Below are 20,673 nucleotides of genomic sequence, written 5' to 3'. Positions count from 1 at the left end.
CACAACTCTGTGTATCTCTTATAATAATGTCTAAGGCCCAAACACCACTCTGTGTATCTCTTATAATAATGTCTAAGGCCTCACACAACTCTGTGTATCTCTTACAATAATGTCTAAGGCTCCACACAACTCTGTGTATCTCTTACAATAATGTCTAAGGCTCCACACAACTCTGTGTATCTCTTATAATAATGTCTAAGGCCTCACACAACTCTGTGTATCTCTTACAATAATGTCTAAGGCTCCACACAACTCTGTGTATCTCTTACAATAATGTCTAAGGCTCCACACAACTCTGTGTATATCTTACAATAATGTCTAAGGCCTCACACAACTCGGTGTATCTCTTACAATAATGTCTAAGGCCTCACACAACTCTGTGTATCTCTTTCAATAATGTCGAAGGCTCCACACAACTCTGTGTATCTCTAACAATAATGTCTAAGGCCTCACACAACTCTGTGTATCTCTTACAATAATGTCTAAGGCTCCACACAACTCTGTGTATCTCTTACAATAATGTCTAAGGCTCCACACAACTCTGTGTATACCTTACAATAATGTCTAAGACTTCACACAACTCTGTGTATCTCTTACAAAAATGTCTAAGGCTTCACACAACTCTGTGTATCTCTTACAATAATGTCTAAGGCCCCACACAACTCTGTGTATCTCTTACAATAATGTCTAAGGCCTCACACAACTCTGTGTATCTCTTACAATAATGTCTAAGGCCTCACACAACTCTGTGTATCTCTTACAATAATGTCTAAGGCCTCACACAACTCTGTGTATCTCTTACAATAATGTCTAAGGCCTCACACAACTCTGTGTATCTCTTACAATAATGTCTAAGGCCCCACACAACTCTGTGTATCTCTTACAATAATGTCTAAGGCCTCACACAACTCTGTGTATCTCTTACAATAATGTCTAAGGCTTCACACAACTCTGTGTATCTCTTACAATAATGTCTAAGGCCCCACACAACTCTGTGTATCTCTTACAATAATGTCTAAGGCCTCACACAACTCTGTGTATCTCTTACAATAATGTCTAAGGCCTCACACAACTCTGTGTATCTCTTACAATAATGTCTAAGGCTTCACACAACTCTGTGTATCTCTTACAATAATGTCTAAGGCCCCACACAACTCTGTGTATCTCTTACAATAATGTCTAAGGCTTCACACAACTCTGTGTATCTCTTTCAATAATGTCTAAGGCCCCACACAACTCTGTGTATCTCTTACAATAATGTCGAAGGCTTCACACAACTCTGTGTATCTCTTACAATAATGTCTAAGGCCCCAGACAACTCTGTGTATCTCTTACAAAAATGTCTAAGGCTCCACACAACTCTGTGTATCTCTTATAATAATGTCTAAGGCCTCACACAACTCTGTGTATCTCTTACAATAATGTCTAAGGCTCCACACAACTCTGTGTATATCTTACAATAATGTCTAAGGCCTCACACAACTCGGTGTATCTCTTACAATAATGTCTAAGGCCTCACACAACTCTGTGTATCTCTTTCAATAATGTCGAAGGCTCCACACAACTCTGTGTATCTCTAACAATAATGTCTAAGGCCTCACACAACTCTGTGTATCTCTTACAATAATGTCTAAGGCTCCACACAACTCTGTGTATCTCTTACAATAATGTCTAAGGCCCCACACAACTCTGTGTATCTCTTACAATAATGTCTAAGGCCTCACACAACTCTGTGTATCTCTTACAATAATGTCTAAGGCCTCACACAACTCTGTGTATCTCTTACAATAATGTCTAAGGCCCCACACATCTCTGTGTATCTCTTACAATAATGTCTAAGGCTTCACACAGCTCTGTGTATCTCTTACAATAATGTCTAAGGCCCCACACAACTCTGTGTATCTCTTACAATAATGTCTAAGGCTTCACACAACTCTGTGTATCTCTTTCAATAATGTCTAAGGCCCCACACAACTCTGTGTATCTCTTACAATAATGTCTAAGGCTCCACACAACTCTGTGTATCTCTTACAATAATGTCTAAGGCTTCACACAACTCTGTATATCTCTTACAATAATGTCTAAGGCCCCACACAACTCTGTGTATCTCTTACAATAATGTCTAAGGCCCCAGACAACTCTGTGTATCTCTTACAATAATGTCTAAGGCCCCACACAACTCTGTGTATCTCTTACAATAATGTCTAAGGCTCCACACAACTCTGTGTATCTCTTACAATAATGTCTAAGGCCTCACACAACTCTGTGTATCTCTTACAATAATGTCTAAGGCCTCACACAACTCTGTGTGTCTCTTACAATAATGTCTAAGGCTCCACACAGCTCTGTGTATCTCTTACAATAATGTCTAAGGCCTCACACAACTCTGTGTATCTCTTACAATAATGTCTAAGGCCTCACACAACTCTGTGTATCTCTTAAAATAATGTCTAAGACTTCACACAACTCTGTGTATCTCTTACAATAATGTCTAAGGATTCACACAACTCTGTGTATCTCTTACAATAATGTCTAAGGCTCCACACAACTCTGTCTATCTCTTACAATAATGTCTAAGGCCCCACACAACTCTGTGTATCTCTTACAATAATGTCTAAGGCCTCACACAACTCTGTGTATCTCTTAAAATAATGTCTAAGACTTCACATAACTCTGTGTATCTCTTACAATAATGTCTAAGGCCTCACACAACTCCATGTATCTCTTACAATAATGTCTAAGGCCTCACACAACTCTGTGTATCTCTTACAATAATGTCTAAGGATTCACACAACTCTGTGTATCTCTTACAATAATGTCTAAGGCTTCACACAACTCTGTGTATCTCTTACAATAATGTCTAAGGCCTCACACAACTCCATGTATCTCTTACAATAATGTCTAAGGCCTCACACAACTCTGTGTATCTCTTACAATAATGTCTAAGGCTCCACACAACTCTGTCTATCTCTTACAATAATGTCTAAGGCCTCACACAACTCTGTGTATCTCTTACAATAATGTCTAAGGCTCCACACAACTCTGTGTATCTCTTACAATAATGTCTAAGGCTCCACACAACTCTGTCTATCTCTTACAATAATGTCTAAGGCCTCACACAACTCTGTGTATCTCTTACAATAATGTCTAAGGCTGCACACAACTCTGTGTATCTCTTACAATAATGTCTAAGGCTCCACACAACTCTGTCTATCTCTTACAATATTGTCTAAGGCTTCACACAACTCTGTGTATCTCTTACAATAATGTCTAAGGCTTCACACAACTCTGTGTATCTCTTACAATAATGTCTAAGGCCTCACACAACTCTGTGTATCTCTTACAATAATGTCTAAGGCCTCACACAACTCCATGTATCTCTTACAATAATGTCTAAGGCCTCACACAACTCTGTGTATCTCTTATAATAATGTCTAAGGCCCCACACAACTCTGTGTATCTCTTATAATAATGTCTAAGTTTCACACAACTCTGTGTATCTCTTATAATAATGTCTAAGGCCTCACACAGCTCTGTGTATCTCTTACAATAATGTCTAAGCCTTCACACAACTCTGTGTATCTCTTACAATAATGTCTAAGGCCCCACACAACTCTGTGTATCTCTTACAATAATGTCTAAGGCTTCACACAACTCTGTGTATCTCTTACAATAATGTCTAAGGCCTCACACAACTCTGTGTATCTCTTACAATAATGTCTAAGGCCTCACACAACTCTGTGTATCTCTTATAATAATGTCTAAGGCCCCACACAACTCTGTGTATCTCTTACAATAATGTCTAAGGCTTCACACAACTCTGTGTATCTCTTACAATAATGTCTAAGGCCCCACACAACTCTGTGTATCTCTTACAATAATGTCTAAGGCCTCACACAACTCTGTGTATCTCTTACAATAATGTCTAAGGCCTCACACAACTCCATGTATCTCTTACAATAATGTCTAAGGCCTCACACAACTCTGTGTATCTCTTACAATAATGTCTAAGGCTTCACACAACTCTGTGTATCTCTTACAATAATGTCTAAGGCCTCACACAACTCCATGTATCTCTTACAATAATGTCTAAGGCCTCACACAACTCTGTGTATCTCTTACAATAATGTCTAAGGCCTCACACAACTCTGTGTATCTCTTACAATAATGTCTAAGGCCTCACACAACTCTGTGTATCTCTTACAATAATGTCTAAGGCTTCACACAACTCTGTGTATCTCTTACAATAATGTCTAAGGCCTCACACAACTCTGTGTATCTCTTACAATAATGTCTAAGGCCTCACACAACTCTGTGTATCTCTTACAATAATGTCTAAGGCTTCACACAACTCTGTGTATCTCTTACAATAATGTCTAAGGCCCCACACAACTCTGTGTATCTCTTACAATAATGTCTAAGGCCTCACACAACTCTGTCTATCTCTTACAATAATGTCTAAGGCTCCACACAACTCTGTCTATCTCTTACAAGAATGTCTAAGGCCCCACACAACTCTGTCTATCTCTTACAATAATGTCTAAGGCTCCACACAACTCAGTGTATCTCTTATAATAATGTCTAAGGGCCCACACAACTCTGTGTATCACTTACAATAATGTCTAAGGCTCCACACAACTCTGTGTATCTCTTATAATAATGTCTAAGGCCTCACACAACTCCATGTATCTCTTACAATAATGTCTAAGGCCTCACACAACTCTGTGTATCACTTACAATAATGTCTAAGGCTTCACACAACTCTGTGTATCTCTTACAATAATGTCTAAGGCTTCACACAACTCTGTCTATCTCTTACAATAATGTCTAAGGCTTCACACAACTCTGTGTATCTCTTACAATAATGTCTAAGGCCCCACACAACTCTGTGTATCTCTTACAATAATGTCTAAGGCCCAACACAACTCTGTGTATCTCTTATAATAATGTCTAAGGCCTCAAACAACTCTGTGTATCTCTAACAATAATGTCTAAGGCCCCACACAACTCTGTGTATCTCTTACAATAATGTCTAAGGCTTCACACAACTCTGTGTATCTCTTACAATAATGTCTAAGGCTCCACACAACTCTGTGTATCTCTTACAATAATGTCTAAGGCTCCACACAACTCTGTGTATCTCTTACAATAATGTCTAAGGCCTCACACAACTCTGTGTATCTCTTACAATAATGTCTAAGGCTCCACACAACTCTGTGTATCTCTAACAATAATGTCTAAGGCTTCACACAACTCTGTGTATCTCTTACAATAATGTCTAAGGCTCCACACAACTCTGTGTATCTCTAACAATAATGTCTAAGGCCTCACACAACTCTGTGTATCTCTTACAATAATGTCTAAGGCTCCACACAACTCTGTGTATCTCTTACAATAATGTCTAAGGCTTCACACAACTCTGTGTATCTCTAACAATAATGTCTAAGGCTTCACACAACTCTGTGTATCTCTTACATTAATGTCTAAGGCTCCACACAACTCTGTGTATCTCTAACAATAATGTCTAAGGCTTCACACAACTCTGTGTATCTCTTACAATAATGTCTAAGGCTTCACACAACTCTGTGTATCTCTAACAATAATGTCTAAGGCTTCACACAACTCTGTGTATCTCTTACAATAATGTCTAAGGCTCCACACAACTCTGTGTATCTCTAACAATAATGTCTAAGGCTTCACACAACTCTGTGTATCTCTTATAATAATGTCTAAGGCTTCACACAACTCTGTGTATCTCTTACAATAATGTCTAAGGCCTCACACAACTCTGTGTATGTCTTACAATAATGTCTAAGGCCTCACACAACTCTGTGTATCTCTTATAATAATGTCTAAGGCTTCACACAACTCTGTGTATCTCTTACAATAATGTCTAAGGCCTCACACAACTCTGTGTATCTCTTACAATAATGTCTAAGGCCCCACACAACTCTGTGTATCTCTTACAATAATGTCTAAGGCTTCACACAACACTGTGTATCTCTTACAATAATGTCTAAGGCCTCACACAACTCTGTGTATCTCTTACAATAATGTCTAAGGCTCCACACAACTCTGTGTATCTCTAACAATAATGTCTAAGGCCCCACACAACTCTGTGTATCTCTTACAATAATGTCTAAGGCCCCACACAACTCTGTGTATCTCTTACAATAATGTCTAAGGCTCCACACAACTCTGTGTATCTCTAACAATAATGTCTAAGGCCCCACACAACTCTGTGTATCTCTAACAATAATGTCTAAGGCCCCACACAACTCTGTGTATCTCTTACAATAATGTCTAAGGCTTCACACAACTCTGTGTATCTCTTACAATAATGTCTAAGGCTTCACACAACTCTGTGTATCTCTAACAATAATGTCTTAGGCTTCACACAACTCTGTGTATCCCTAACAATAATGTCTAAGGCTTCACACAACTCTGTGTATCTCTTACAATAATGTCTAAGGCCCCACACAACACTGTGTATCTCTTACAATAATGTCTAAGGCCTCACACAACTCTATGTATCTCTTACAATAATGTCTAAGACCCCACACAACTCTGTGTATCTCTTACAATAATGTCTAAGGCCTCACACAACTCTATGTATCTCTTACAATAATGTCTAATGCCCCACACAACTCTGTGTATCTCTTACAATAATGTCTAAGGCCTCACACAACTCTATGTATCTCTTACAATAATGTCTAAGACCCCACACAACTCTGTGTATCTCTTACAATAATGTCTAAGGCCTCACACAACTCTGTGTATCTCTTACAATAATGTCTAAGGCCTCACACAACTCTCTGTATCTCTTACAATAATGTCTAAGGCCTCACACAACTCTGTGTATCTCTTACAATAATGTCTAAGGCTTCACACAACTCTGTGTATCTCTTACAATAATGTTTAAGGCCTCACACAACTCTGTGTATCTCTTACAATAATGTCTAAGGCCCCACACAACTCTGTGTATATCTTACAATAATGTCTAAGGCTTCACACAACTCTGTGTATCTCTTACAATAATGTCTAAGGCCCCACACAACTCTGTGTATATCTTACAATAATGTCTAAGGCTTCACACAACTCTGTGTATCTCTTACAATAATGTCTAAGGCCTCACACAACTCTGTGTATATCTTACAATAATGTCTAAGGCCTCACACAACTCTGTGTATCTCTTACAATAATGTCTAAGGCCTCACACAACTCTGTGTATCTCTTACAATAATGTCTAAGGCTTCACACAACTCTGTGTATCTCTTACAATAATGTCTAAAGCCCCACACAACTCTGTGTATATCTTACAATAATGTCTAAGGCTTCACACAACTCTGTGTATCTCTTACAATAATGTCTAAGGCTTCACACAACTCTGTGTATCTCTTACAATAATGTCTAAGGCTCCACACAACTCTGTGTATCTCTTACAATAATGTCTAAGGCTTCACACAACTCTGTGTATCTCTTACAATAATGTCTAAGGCTTCACACAACTCTGTGTATCTCTTACAATAATGTCTAAGGCTCCACACAACTCTGTGTATCTCTTACAATAATGTCTAAGGCTTCACACAACTCTGTGTATCTCTTACAATAATGTCTAAGGCCTCACACAACTCTGTGTATCTCTTACAATAATGTCTAAGGCTCCACACAACTCTGTGTATCTCTTACAATAACGTCTAAGGCCTCACACAACTCTGTGTATCTCTTACAATAATGTCTAAGGCTCCACACAACTCTGTGTATCTCTTATAATAATGACTAAGGCCCAAACACCACTCTGTGTATCTCTTATAATAATGTCTAAGGCCTCACACAACTCTGTGTATCTCTTACAATAATGTATAAGGCTCCACACAACTCTGTGTATATCTTACAATAATGTCTAAGGCCTCACACAACTCGGTGTATCTCTTAAAATAATGTCTAAGGCCCCACACAACTCTGTGTATCTATTATAATAATGTCGAAGGCCTCACACAACTCTGTGTATCTCTTACAATAATGTCTAAGGCCTCACACAACTCTGTGTATCTCTTACAATAATGTCTAAGGCTCCACACAACTCTGTGTATCTCTTAAAATAATGTCTAAGACTTCACACAACTCTGTGTATCTCTTACAATAATGTCTAAGACTTCACACAGCTCTGTGTATCTCTTACAATAATGTCTAAGGCTCCACACAACTCTGTGTATCTCTTACAATAATGTCTAAGACTTCACACAACTCTGGGTATCTCTTACAATAATGTCTAAGGCCCCACACAACTCTGTGTATCTCTTACAATAATGTCTAAGGCTCCACACAACTCTGTGTATCCCTTACAATAATGTCTAAGGCCTCACACAACTCTGTGTATCTCTTACAATAATGTCTAAGGCTTCACACAACTCTGTGTATCTCTTTCAATAATGTCTAAGGCTTCACACAACTCTGTGTATCTCTTACAATAGTGTCTAAGGCTTCACACAACTCTGTGTATCTCTTACAATAATGTCTAAGGCCACACACAACTCTGTGTATCTCTTACAATAATGTCTAAGGCCCCACACAACTCTGTGTATCTCTTACAATAATGTCTTAGGCCCCACACAACTCTGTGTATCTCTTACAATAATGTCTAAGGCCTCACACAACTCTGTGTATCTCTTACAATAATGTCTTAGGCCCCACACAACTCTGTGTATCTCTTACAATAATGTCTAATGCCTCACACAACTCTGTGTATCTCTTTCAATAATGTCTAAGGCTTCACACAACTCTGTGTATCTCTTACAATAATGTCTAAGGCCTCACACAACTCTGTGTATCTCTTACAATAATGTCTAAGGCTCCACACAACTCTGTGTATCACTTACAATAATGTCTAAGGCCTCAAACAACTCTGTGTATCTCTTACAATAATGGCTAAGGCCTCACACAACTCTGTGTATCTCTTACAATAATGTCTAAGGCCTCACACAATTCTGTGTATATCTTACAATAATGTCTAAGGCTTCACACAACTCTGTGTATCTCTTACAATAATGTCTAAGGCTTCACACAACTCTGTGTATCTCTTATAATAATGTCTAAGGCCTCACACAACTCTGTGTATCTCTTACAATAATGTCTAAGGCTTCACACAACTCTGTGTATCTCTTACAATAATGTCTAAGGCCTCACACAACTCTGTGTATCTCTTATAATAATGTCTAAGGCCTCACACAACTCTGTGTATCTCTTACAATAATGTCTAAGGCTCCACACAACTCTGTGTATCTCTTACAATAATGTCTAAGGCCCAAACACCACTCTGTGTATCTCTTATAATAATGTCTAAGGCCTCACACAACTCTGTGTATCTCTTACAATAATGTATAAGGCTCCACACAACTCTGTGTATATCTTACAATAATGTCTAAGGCCTCACACAGCTCGGTGTATCTCTTACAATAATGTCTAAGGCCCCACACAACTCTGTGTATCTCTTATAATAATGTCGAAGGCCTCACACAACTCTGTGTATCTCTTACAATAATGTCTAAGGCCTCACACAACTCTGTGTATCTCTTACAATAATGTCTAAGGCTACACACAACTCTGTGTATCTCTTACAATAATGTCTAAGGCTTCACACAACTCTGTGTATCTCTTACAATAATGTCTAAGGCCCCACACAACTCTGTGTATCTCTTACAATAATGTCTAAGGCCTCACACAACTCTGTGTATCTCTTACAATAATGTCTAAGGCTTCACACAACTCTGTGTATCTCTTTCAATAATGTCTAAGGCTTCACACAACTCTGTGTATCTCTTTCAATAATGTCTAAGGCTTCACACAACTCTGTGTATCTCTTACAATAGTGTCTAAGGCTTCACACAACTCTGTGTATCTCTTACAATAATGTCTAAGGCCCCACACAACACTGTGTATCTCTTACAATAATGTCTAAGGCCTCACACAACTCTGTGTATCTCTTACAATAATGTCTAAGGCCTCACACAACTCTGTGTATCTCTTACAATAATGTCTAAGGCTCCACACAACTCTGTGAATCTCTTACAATAATGTCTAAGGCTTCACACAACTCTGTGTATCTCTTACAATAATGTCTAAGGCCTCACACAACTCTGTGTATCTCTTACAATAATGTCTAAGGCCTCACACAACTCTGTGTATCTCTTTCAATAATGTCTAAGGCTTCACACAACTCTGTGTATCTCTTACAATAATGTCGAAGGCTCCACACAACTCTGTTTATCTCTTTCAATAATGTCTAAGGCTCCACACAACTCTGTGTATCACTTACAATAATGTCTAAGGCTTCACACAACTCTGTGTATCACTTACAATAATGTCTAAGGCCTCAAACAACTCTGTGTATCTCTTACAATAATGTCTAAGGCCCCACACAACTCTGTGTATCTCTTACAATAATGTCTAAGGCTTCACACAACTCTGTGTATCTCTTACAATAATGTCTAAGGCCCCACACAACTCTGTGTATCTCTTACAATAATGTCTAATGCCCCACAAAACTCTGTGTATTTCTTACAATAATGTCGAAGGCCTCACACAACTCTGTGTATCTCTTACAATAATGTCTAAGGCCTCACACAACTCTGTGTATCTCTTACAATAATGTCTAAGGCCTCACAAAACTCTGTCTATCTCTTAAAATAATGTCTAAGGCCTCACACAACTCTGTGTATCTCTTAAAATAATGTCTAAGGCCTCACACAACTCTGTGTATCTCTTACAATAATGTCTAAGGCTCCACAAAACTCTGTGTATCTCTTACAATAATGTCTAAGGCCCCACACAACTCTGTGTATCTCTTACAATAATGTCTAAGGCCTCACACAACTCTGTGTATCTCTTACAATAATGTCTAAGGCCTCACAAAACTCTGTGTATCTCTTAAAATAATGTCTAAGGCCTCACACAACTCTGTGTATGTCTTATAATAATGTCTAAGGCCCCACACAACTCTTTGTATCTCTTACAATAATGTCTAAGGCTCCACACAACTCTGTCTATCTCTTAAAATAATGTCTAAGGCCCCACACAACTCTGTGTATCTCTTACAATAATGTCTAAGGCCTCACACAACTCTGTGTATCTCTTACAATAATGTCTAAGGCCTCACAAAACTCTGTCTATCTCTTAAAATAATGTCTAAGGCCTCACACAACTCTGTGTATCTCTTACAATAATGTCGAAGGCTCCACACAACTCTGTTTATCTCTTTCAATAATGTCTAAGGCTCCACACAACTCTGTGTATCACTTACAATAATGTCTAAGGCTTCACACAACTCTGTGTATCACTTACAATAATGTCTAAGGCCTCAAACAACTCTGTGTATCTCTTACAATAATGTCTAAGGCCCCACACAACTCTGTGTATCTCTTACAATAATGTCTAAGGCTTCACAAAACTCTGTGTATCTCTTACAATAATGTCTAAGGCCCCACACAACTCTGTGTATCTCTTACAATAATGTCTAATGCCCCACAAAACTCTGTGTATCTCTTAAAATAATGTCTAAGGCCTCACACAACTCTGTGTATCTCTTATAATAATGTCTAAGGCCTCACACAACTCTGTGTATCTCTTACAATAATGTCTAAGGCCTCACACAACTCTGTGTATATCTTACAATAATGTCTAAGGCCTCACACAACTCGGTGTATCTCTTACAATAATGTCTAAGGCCCCACACAACTCTGTGTATCTCTTATAATAATGTCGAAGGCCTCACACAACTCTGTGTATCTCTTACAATAATGTCTAAGGCCTCACACAACTCTGTGTATCTCTTACAATAATGTCTAAGGCCTCACACAACTCTGTGTATCTCTTACAATAATGTCTAAGGCTTCACACAACTCTGTGTATCTCTTACAATAATGTCTAAGGCTTCACACAACTCTGTGTATCTCTTACAATAATGTCTAAGGCTTCACACAACTCTGTGTATCTCTTACAATAATGTCTAAGGCCCCACACAACTCTGTGTATCTCTTACAATAATGTCTAAGGCTTCACACAACTCTGTGTATCTCTTTCAATAATGTCTAAGGCTTCACACAACTCTGTGTATCTCTTACAATAATGTCTAAGACTTCACACAACTCTGGGTATCTCTTACAATAATGTCTAAGGCCCCACACAACTCTGTGTATCTCTTACAATAATGTCTAAGGCTCCACACAACTCTGTGTATCTCTTACAATAATGTCTAAGGCCTCACACAACTCTGTGTATCTCTTACAATAATGTCTAAGGCTTCACACAACTCTGTGTATCTCTTTCAATAATGTCTAAGGCTTCACACAACTTTGTGTATCTCTTACAATAGTGTCTAAGGCTTCACACAACTCTGTGTATCTCTTACAATAATGTCTAAGGCCCCACACAACTCTGTGTATCTCTTACAATAATGTCTAAGGCCTCACACAACTCTGTGTATCTCTTACAATAATGTCTAAGGCCTCACACAACTCTGTGTATCTCTTACAATAATGTCTAAGGCCTCACACAACTCTGTGTATCTCTTTCAATAATGTCTAAGGCTTCACACAACTCTGTGTATCTCTTACAATAATGTCGAAGGCTCCACACAACTCTGTGTATCTCTTTCAATAATGTCTAAGGCTCCACACAACTCTGTGTATCACTTACAATAATGTCTAAGGCTTCACACAACTCTGTGTATCACTTACAATAATGTCTAAGGCCTCAAACAACTCTGTGTATCTCTTACAATAATGTCTAAGGCCCCACACAACTCTGTGTATCTCTTACAATAATGTCTAAGGCTTCACACAACTCTGTGTATCTCTTACAATAATGTCTAAGGCCCCACACAACTCTGTGTATCTCTTACAATAATGTCTAATGCCCCACAAAACTCTGTGTATTTCTTACAATAATGTCTAAGGCTTCACAAAACTCTGTGTATCTCTTACAATAATGTCTAAGGCCCCACACAACTCTGTGTATCTCTTACAATAATGTCTAAGGCTCCACACAACTCTGTGTATCTCTTACAATAATGTCTAAGGCTTCACACAACTCTGTGTATCTCTTTCAATAATGTCTAAGGCCTCACACAACTCTGTGTATCTCTTACAATAATGTCTAAGGCTTCACACAACTCTGTGTATCTCTTACAATAGTGTCTAAGGCTTCACACAACTCTGTGTATCTCTTACAATAATGTCTAAGGCCTCACACAACTCTGTGTATCTCTTACAATAATGTCTAAGGCTTCACAAAACTCTGTGTATCTCTTACAATAATGTCTAAGGCTTCACACAACTCTGTGTATCTCTTACAATAATGTCGAAGGCCTCACACAACTCTGTGTATCTCTTACAATAATGTCTAAGGCTTCACACAACTCTGTGTATCTCTTACAATAATGTCTAAGGACTCACACAACTCTGTGTATCTCTTACAATAATGTCTAAGGCTCCACACAACTCTGTCTATCTCTTAAAATAATGTCTAAGGCCCCAAACAACTCTGTGTATCTCTTACAATAATGTCTAAGGCCTCACACAACTCTGTGTATCTCTTACAATAATGTCTAAGGCCTCACAAAACTCTGTCTATCTCTTAAAATAATGTCTAAGGCCTCACACAACTCTGTGTATCTCTTAAAATAATGTCTAAGGCCTCACACAACTCTGTGTATCTCTTATAATAATGTCTAAGGCCTCACACAACTCTGTGTATCTCTTACAATAATGTCTAAGGCTCCACAAAACTCTGTGTATCTCTTACAATAATGTCTAAGGCCCCACACAACTCTGTGTATCTCTTACAATAATGTCTAAGGCCTCACACAACTCTGTGTATCTCTTACAATAATGTCTAAGGCCTCACAAAACTCTGTGTATCTCTTAAAATAATGTCTAAGGCCTCACACAACTCTGTGTATCTCTTATAATAATGTCTAAGGCCCCACACAACTCTGTGTATCTCTTACAATAATGTCTAAGGCCTCACAAAACTCTGTGTATCTCTTAAAATAATGTCTAAGGCCTCACACAACTCTGTGTATCTCTTATAATAATGTCTAAGGCCTCACACAACTCTGTGTATCTCTTACAATAATGTCTAAGGCCCCACACAACTCTGTGTATCTCTTAAAATAATGTCTAAGGCCTCACACAACTCTGTGTATCTCTTAAAATAATGTCTAAGGCCTCACACAACTCTGTGTATCTCTCATAATAATGTCTAAGGCCTCACACAACTCTGTGTATCTCTTACAATAATGTCTAAGGCTCCACACAACTCTGTGTATCTCTTACAATAATGTCTAATGCCCCACACAACTCTGTGTATTTCTTACAATAATGTCTAAGGCCTCACAAAACACTGTGTATCTCTTAAAATAATGTCTAAGGCCTCACACAACTCTGTGTATCTCTTACAATAATGTCTAAGACCTCACAAAACTCTGTGTATCTATTATAATAATGTCTAAGGCTTCACACAACTCTGTGTATCTCTTTCAATAATGTCTAAGGCCCCACACAACTGTGTGTATCTCTTACAATAATGTCTAAGGCCTCACACAACTCTGTGTATCTCTTACAATAATGTCTAAGGCCTCACACAACTCTGTGTATCTCTTATAATAATGTCTAAGGCCTCACACAACTCTGTGTATCTCTTACAATAATGTCTAAGGCCCCACACAACTCTGTCTATCTCTTACAATAATGTCTAAGGCCCCACACAACTCTGTGTATCTCTTATAATAATGTCTAAGGCCTCACACAACTCTGTCTATCTCTTACAATAATGTCTAAGGCTCCACACAACTCTGTGTATCTCTTACAATAATGTCTAAGGCTTCACACAACTCTGTGTATCTCTTACAATAATGTCTAAGGCTTCACACAACTCCATGTATCTCTTACAATAATGTCTAAGGCTCCACACAACTCTGTCTATCTCTTACAATAATGTCTAAGGCCTCACACAACTCTGTGCATCTCTTACAATAATGTCTAAGGCTTTACACAACTCTGTGTATCTCTTACAATAATGTCTAAGGCTTTACACAACTCTGTGTATCTCTTACAATAGTGTCTAAGGCTTCACACAACTCTGTGTATCTCTTACAATAATATCTAAGGACTCACACAACTCTGTGTATCTCTTACAATAGTGTCTAAGGCTTCACACAACTCTGTGTATCTCTTACAATATTGTCTAAGGCTTCACACAACTCTGTGTATCTCTTACAATAATGTCTAAGGCCTCACACAACTCCATGTATCTCTTACAATAGTGTCTAAGACTTCACACAACTCCATGTATCTCTTACAATAATGTCTAAGGCTCCACACAACTCTGTGTATCTCTTACAATAATGTCTAAGGCCCCACACAACTCTGTCTATCTCTTACAATAATGTCTAAGGCCTCACACAACTCTGTGCATCTCTTACAATAATGTCTAAGGCTTTACACAACTCTGTGTATCTCTTACAATAATGTCTAAGGCTTTACAAAACTCTGTGTATCTCTTACAATAGTGTCTAAGGCTTCACAGAACTCTGTGTATCTCTTACAATAATGTTTAAGGACTCACACAACTCTGTGTATCTCTTACAATAGTGTCTAAGGCTTCACACAACTCTGTGTATCTCTTACAATAATGTCTAAGGCTTCACACAACTCTGTGTATCTCTTACAATAATGTCTAAGGACTCACACAACTCTGTGTATCTCTTACAATAATGTCTAAGGCTTCACACAACTCTTTGTCTCTCTTTCATTAATGTCCAAGGCTTCACACAACTCTGTGTATCTCTTACAATAATGTCTAAGGCCTGACACAACTCTGTGTATCTCTTTCAATAATGTCTAAGGCTTCACACAACTCTATGTATCTCTTACAATAATGTCTAAGGCCCCACACAACTCTGTGTATCTCTTACAATAATGTCTAAGGCCTGACACAACTCTGTGTATCTCTTTCAATAATGTCTAAGGCCTCACACAACTCTATGTATCTCTTACAATAATGTCTAAGGCCCCACACAACACTGTGTATCTCTTACAATAATGTCTAAGTCTCCACACAACTCTGTGTATCTCTTACAATAATGTCTAAGGCCCCACACAACTCTGTGTATCTCTTACAATAATGTCTAAGTCTCCACACAACTCTGTGTATCTCTTACAATAATGTCTAAGGCTCCACACAACTCTGTGTATCTCTTACAATAATGTCTAAGGCCCCACACAACTCTGTGTATCTCTTACAATAATGTCTAAGGCTCCACACAACTCTGTGTATCTCTTACAATAATATCTAAGGCCCCACACAACTCTGTGTATCTCTTAAAATAATGTCTAAGGCCTCACACAACTCTGTGTATCTCTTACAATAATGTCTAAGGCCTCACACAACTCTGTGTATTTCTTACAATAATGTCTAAGGCCCCACACAACTCTGTGTATCTCTTACAATAATGTCTAAGGCTTCACACAACTCTTTGTATCTCTTACAATAATGTCTAAGGCTTCACACAACTCTGTGTATCTCTTACAATAATGTCTAAGGCTTCACACAACTCTGTGTATCTCTTACAATAATGTCTAAGGCTTCACACAACTCTGTGTATCTCTTACAATAATGTCTAAGGCCCCACACAACTCTGTGTATCTCTTACAATAATGTCTAAGGCCTCACACAACTCTGTGTATCTCTTACAATAATGTCTAAGGCTTCACACAACTCTGTGTATCTCTTACAATAATGTCTAAGGCTTCACACAACTCTGTGTATCTCTTACAATAATGTCTAAGGCCCCACACAACTCTGTGTATCTCTTTCAATAATGTCTAAGGCCCCACACAACTCTGTGTATCTCTTACAATAATGTCTAAGGCCTCACACAACTCTGTGTATCTCTTACAATAATGTCTAAGGCTTCACACAACTCTGTGTATCTCTTACAATAATGTCTAAGGCTTCACACAACTCCCTGTATCTCTTACAATAATGTCTAAGGCCCCACACAACTCTGTGTATCTCTTACAATAATGTCTAAGTCTTCACACAACTCTGTGTATCTCTCACAATAATGTCTAAGGCCTCACACAACTCCGTGTATCTCTTACAATAATGTCTAAGTCTTCACACAACTCTGTGTATCTCTTACAATAATGTCTAAGGCCCCACACAACTCTGTGTATCTCTTACAATAATGTCTAAGGCCTCACAAAACTCTGTGTATCTCTTACAATAATGTCTAAGGCCTCACACAACTCTGTGTATCTCTTACAATAATGTCTAAGGCTTCACACAACTCTGTGTATCTCTTACAATAATGTCTAAGGCCCCACACAACTCTGTGTATCTCTTACAATAATGTATAAGGCCTCACACAACTCTGTGTATCTCTTACAATAATGTCTAAGGCTTCACACAACTCTGTGTATCTCTTACAATAATGTCTAAGCCCCCACAAAACTCTGTGTATCTCTTACAATAATGTCTAAGGCCTCACAAAACTCTGTGTATCTCTTACAATAATATCTAAGGCTCCACACAACTCTGTGTATCTCTCACAATAATGTCTAAGGCCTCACACAACTCCGTGTATCTCTTACAATAATGTCTAAGTCTTCACACAACTCTGTGTATCTCTTACAATAATGTCTAAGGCCCCACACAACTCTGTGTATCTCTTACAATAATGTCTAAGGCCTCACACAACTCTGTGTATCTCTTACAATAATGTCTAAGGCTTCACACAACTCTTTGTATCTCTTACAATAATGTCTAAGGCTTCACACAACTCTGTGTATCTCTTACAATAATGTTTAAGGCCCCACACAACTCTGTGTATCTCTTACAATAATGTCTAAGGCCCCACACAACTCTGTGTATCTCTTACAATAATGTCTAAGGCCTCACACAACTCTGTGTATCTCTTATAATAATGTCTAAGGCTTCACACAACTCTGTGTATCTCTTACAATAATGTCTAAGGCTTCACACAACTCTGTGTATCTCTTATAATAATGTCTAAGGCCCCACACAACTCTGTGTATCTCTTACAATAATGTCTAAGGCCTCACACAACTCTGTGTATCTCTTACAATAATGTCTAAGGCTTCACACAACTCTGTGTATCTCTTACAATAATGTCTAAGGCTTCACACAACTCTGTGTATCTCTTACAATAATGTCTAAGGCCCCACACAACTCTGTGTATCTCTTACAATAATGTCTAAGGCCCCACACAACTCTGTGTATCTCTTACAATAATGTCTAAGGCTTCACACAACTCTGTGTATCTCTTATAATAATGTCTAAGGCTTCACACAACTCTGTGTATCTCTTACAATAATGTCTAAGGCTTCACACAACTCTGTGTATCTCTTACATTAATGTCTAAGGCCCCACACAACTCTGTGTATCTCTTACAATAATGTCTAAGGCCCCACACAACTCTGTGTATCTCTTACAATAATGTCTAAGGCCTCACACAACTCTGTGTATCTCTTATAATAATGTCTAAGGCTTCACACAACTCTGTGTATCTCTTACAATAATGTCTAAGGCTTCACACAACTCTGTGTATCTCTTATAATAATGTCTAAGGCCCCACACAACTCTGTGTATCTCTTACAATAATGTCTAAGGCCTCACACAACTCTGTGTATCTCTTACAATAATGTCTGAGGCTTCACACAACTCTGGGTATCTCTTACAATAATGTCTAAGGCTTCACACAACTCTTTGTATCTCTTACAATAATGTCTAAGGCCCCACACGACTCTGTGTATCTCTTACAATAATGTCTAAGGCTTCACACAACTCTGTGTATCTCTTATAATAATGTCTAAGGCTTCACACAACTCTGTGTATCTCTTACAATAATGTCTAAGGCCTCACACAACTCTGTGTATCTCTTATAATAATGTCTAAGGCTTCACACAACTCTGTGTATCTCTTACAATAATGTCTAAGGCTTCACACAACTCTGTGTATCTCTTACAATAATGTCTAAGGCTCAACACAACTCTGTGTATCTCTTATAATAATGTCTAAGGCCCCACACAACTCTGTGTATCTCTTATAATAATGTCTAAGGCCCCGAACAACTCTGTGTATCTCTTACAATAATGTCTAAGGCTTCACACAACTCTGTGTATCTCTTACAATAATGTCTAAGGACTCCCACAACACTGTGTATCTCTTATAATAATGTCAAAGGCTTCACACAACTCTGTGTATCTCTTACAATAATGTCTAAGGACTCACACAACACTGTGTATCTCTTATAATAATGTCTAAGGCTTCACACAACTCTGTGTATCTCTTATAATAATGTCTAAGGCCCCACACAACTCTGTGTATCTCTTATAATAATGTCTAAGGCCCCGAACAACTCTGTGTATCTCTTACAATAATGTCTAAGGCTTCACACAACTCTGTGTATCTCTTATAATAATGTCTAAGGCCCCACACAACTCTGTGTATCTCTTATAATAATGTCTAAGGCCCCGAACAACTCTGTGTATCTCTTACAATAATGTCTAAGGCTTCACACAACTCTGTGTATCTCTTACAATAATGTCTAAGGCTTCACACAACTCTGTGTATCTCTTATAATAATGTCTAAGGCTTCACACAACTCTGTGTATCTCTTACAATAATGTCTAAGGCTCAACACAACTCTGTGTATCTCTTATAATAATGTCTAAGGCCCCACACAACTCTGTGTATCTCTTACAATAATGTCTAAGGCCCCACACAACTCTGTGTATCTCTTACAATAATGTCTAAGGCCTCACACAACTCTGTGTATCTCTTACAATAATGTCTAAGGCTTCACACAACTCTTTCTATCTCTTACAATAATGTCTAAGGCTTCACACAACTCTGTGTATCTCTTACAATAATGTCTAAGGCCCCACACAACTCTGTGTATCTCTTACAATAATGTCTAAGGCCCCACACAACTCTGTGTATCTCTTACAATAATGTCTAATGCCTCACACAACTCTGTGTATCTCTTATAATAATGTCTAAGGCTTCACACAACTCTGTGTATCTCTTACAATAATGTCTAAGGCTTCACACAACTCTGTGTATCTCTTATAATAATGTCTAAGGCCCCACACAACTCTGTGTATCTCTCACAATAATGTCTAAGGCCTCACACAACTCTGTGTATCTCTTACAATAATGTCTAAGGCCTCACACAACTCTGTGTATCTCTTACAATAATGTCTAAGGCTTCACACAACTCTGTGTATCTCTTACAATAATGTATAAGGCTTCACACAACTCTCTGTATCTCTTAAAATAATGTCTAAGGCCCCACACAACTCTGTGTATCTCTTACAATAATGTCTAAGGCCCCACACAACTCTGTGTATCTCTTACAATAATGTCTAAGGCTTCACACAACTCTGTGTATCTCTTATAATAATGTCTAAGGCTTCACACAACTCTGTGTATCTCTTACAATAATGTCTAAGGCTTCACATAACTCTGTGTATCTCTTACAATAATGTCTAAGGCCCCACACAACTCTGTGTATCTCTTACAATAATGTCTAAGGCCCCACACAACTCTGTGTATCTCTTACAATAATGTCTAAGGCCTCACACAACT

Source organism: Phyllobates terribilis, unplaced genomic scaffold (genome assembly GCF_046119375.1).
Source record: "Phyllobates terribilis strain yellow unplaced genomic scaffold, ASM4611937v1 Scaffold_7__3_contigs__length_470593459, whole genome shotgun sequence".
NCBI classification, from domain to species: domain Eukaryota; kingdom Metazoa; phylum Chordata; class Amphibia; order Anura; family Dendrobatidae; genus Phyllobates; species Phyllobates terribilis.
The sequence above is the reverse complement of the archived record's forward strand: the minus strand, read 5'-3'. Positions refer to the sequence as shown.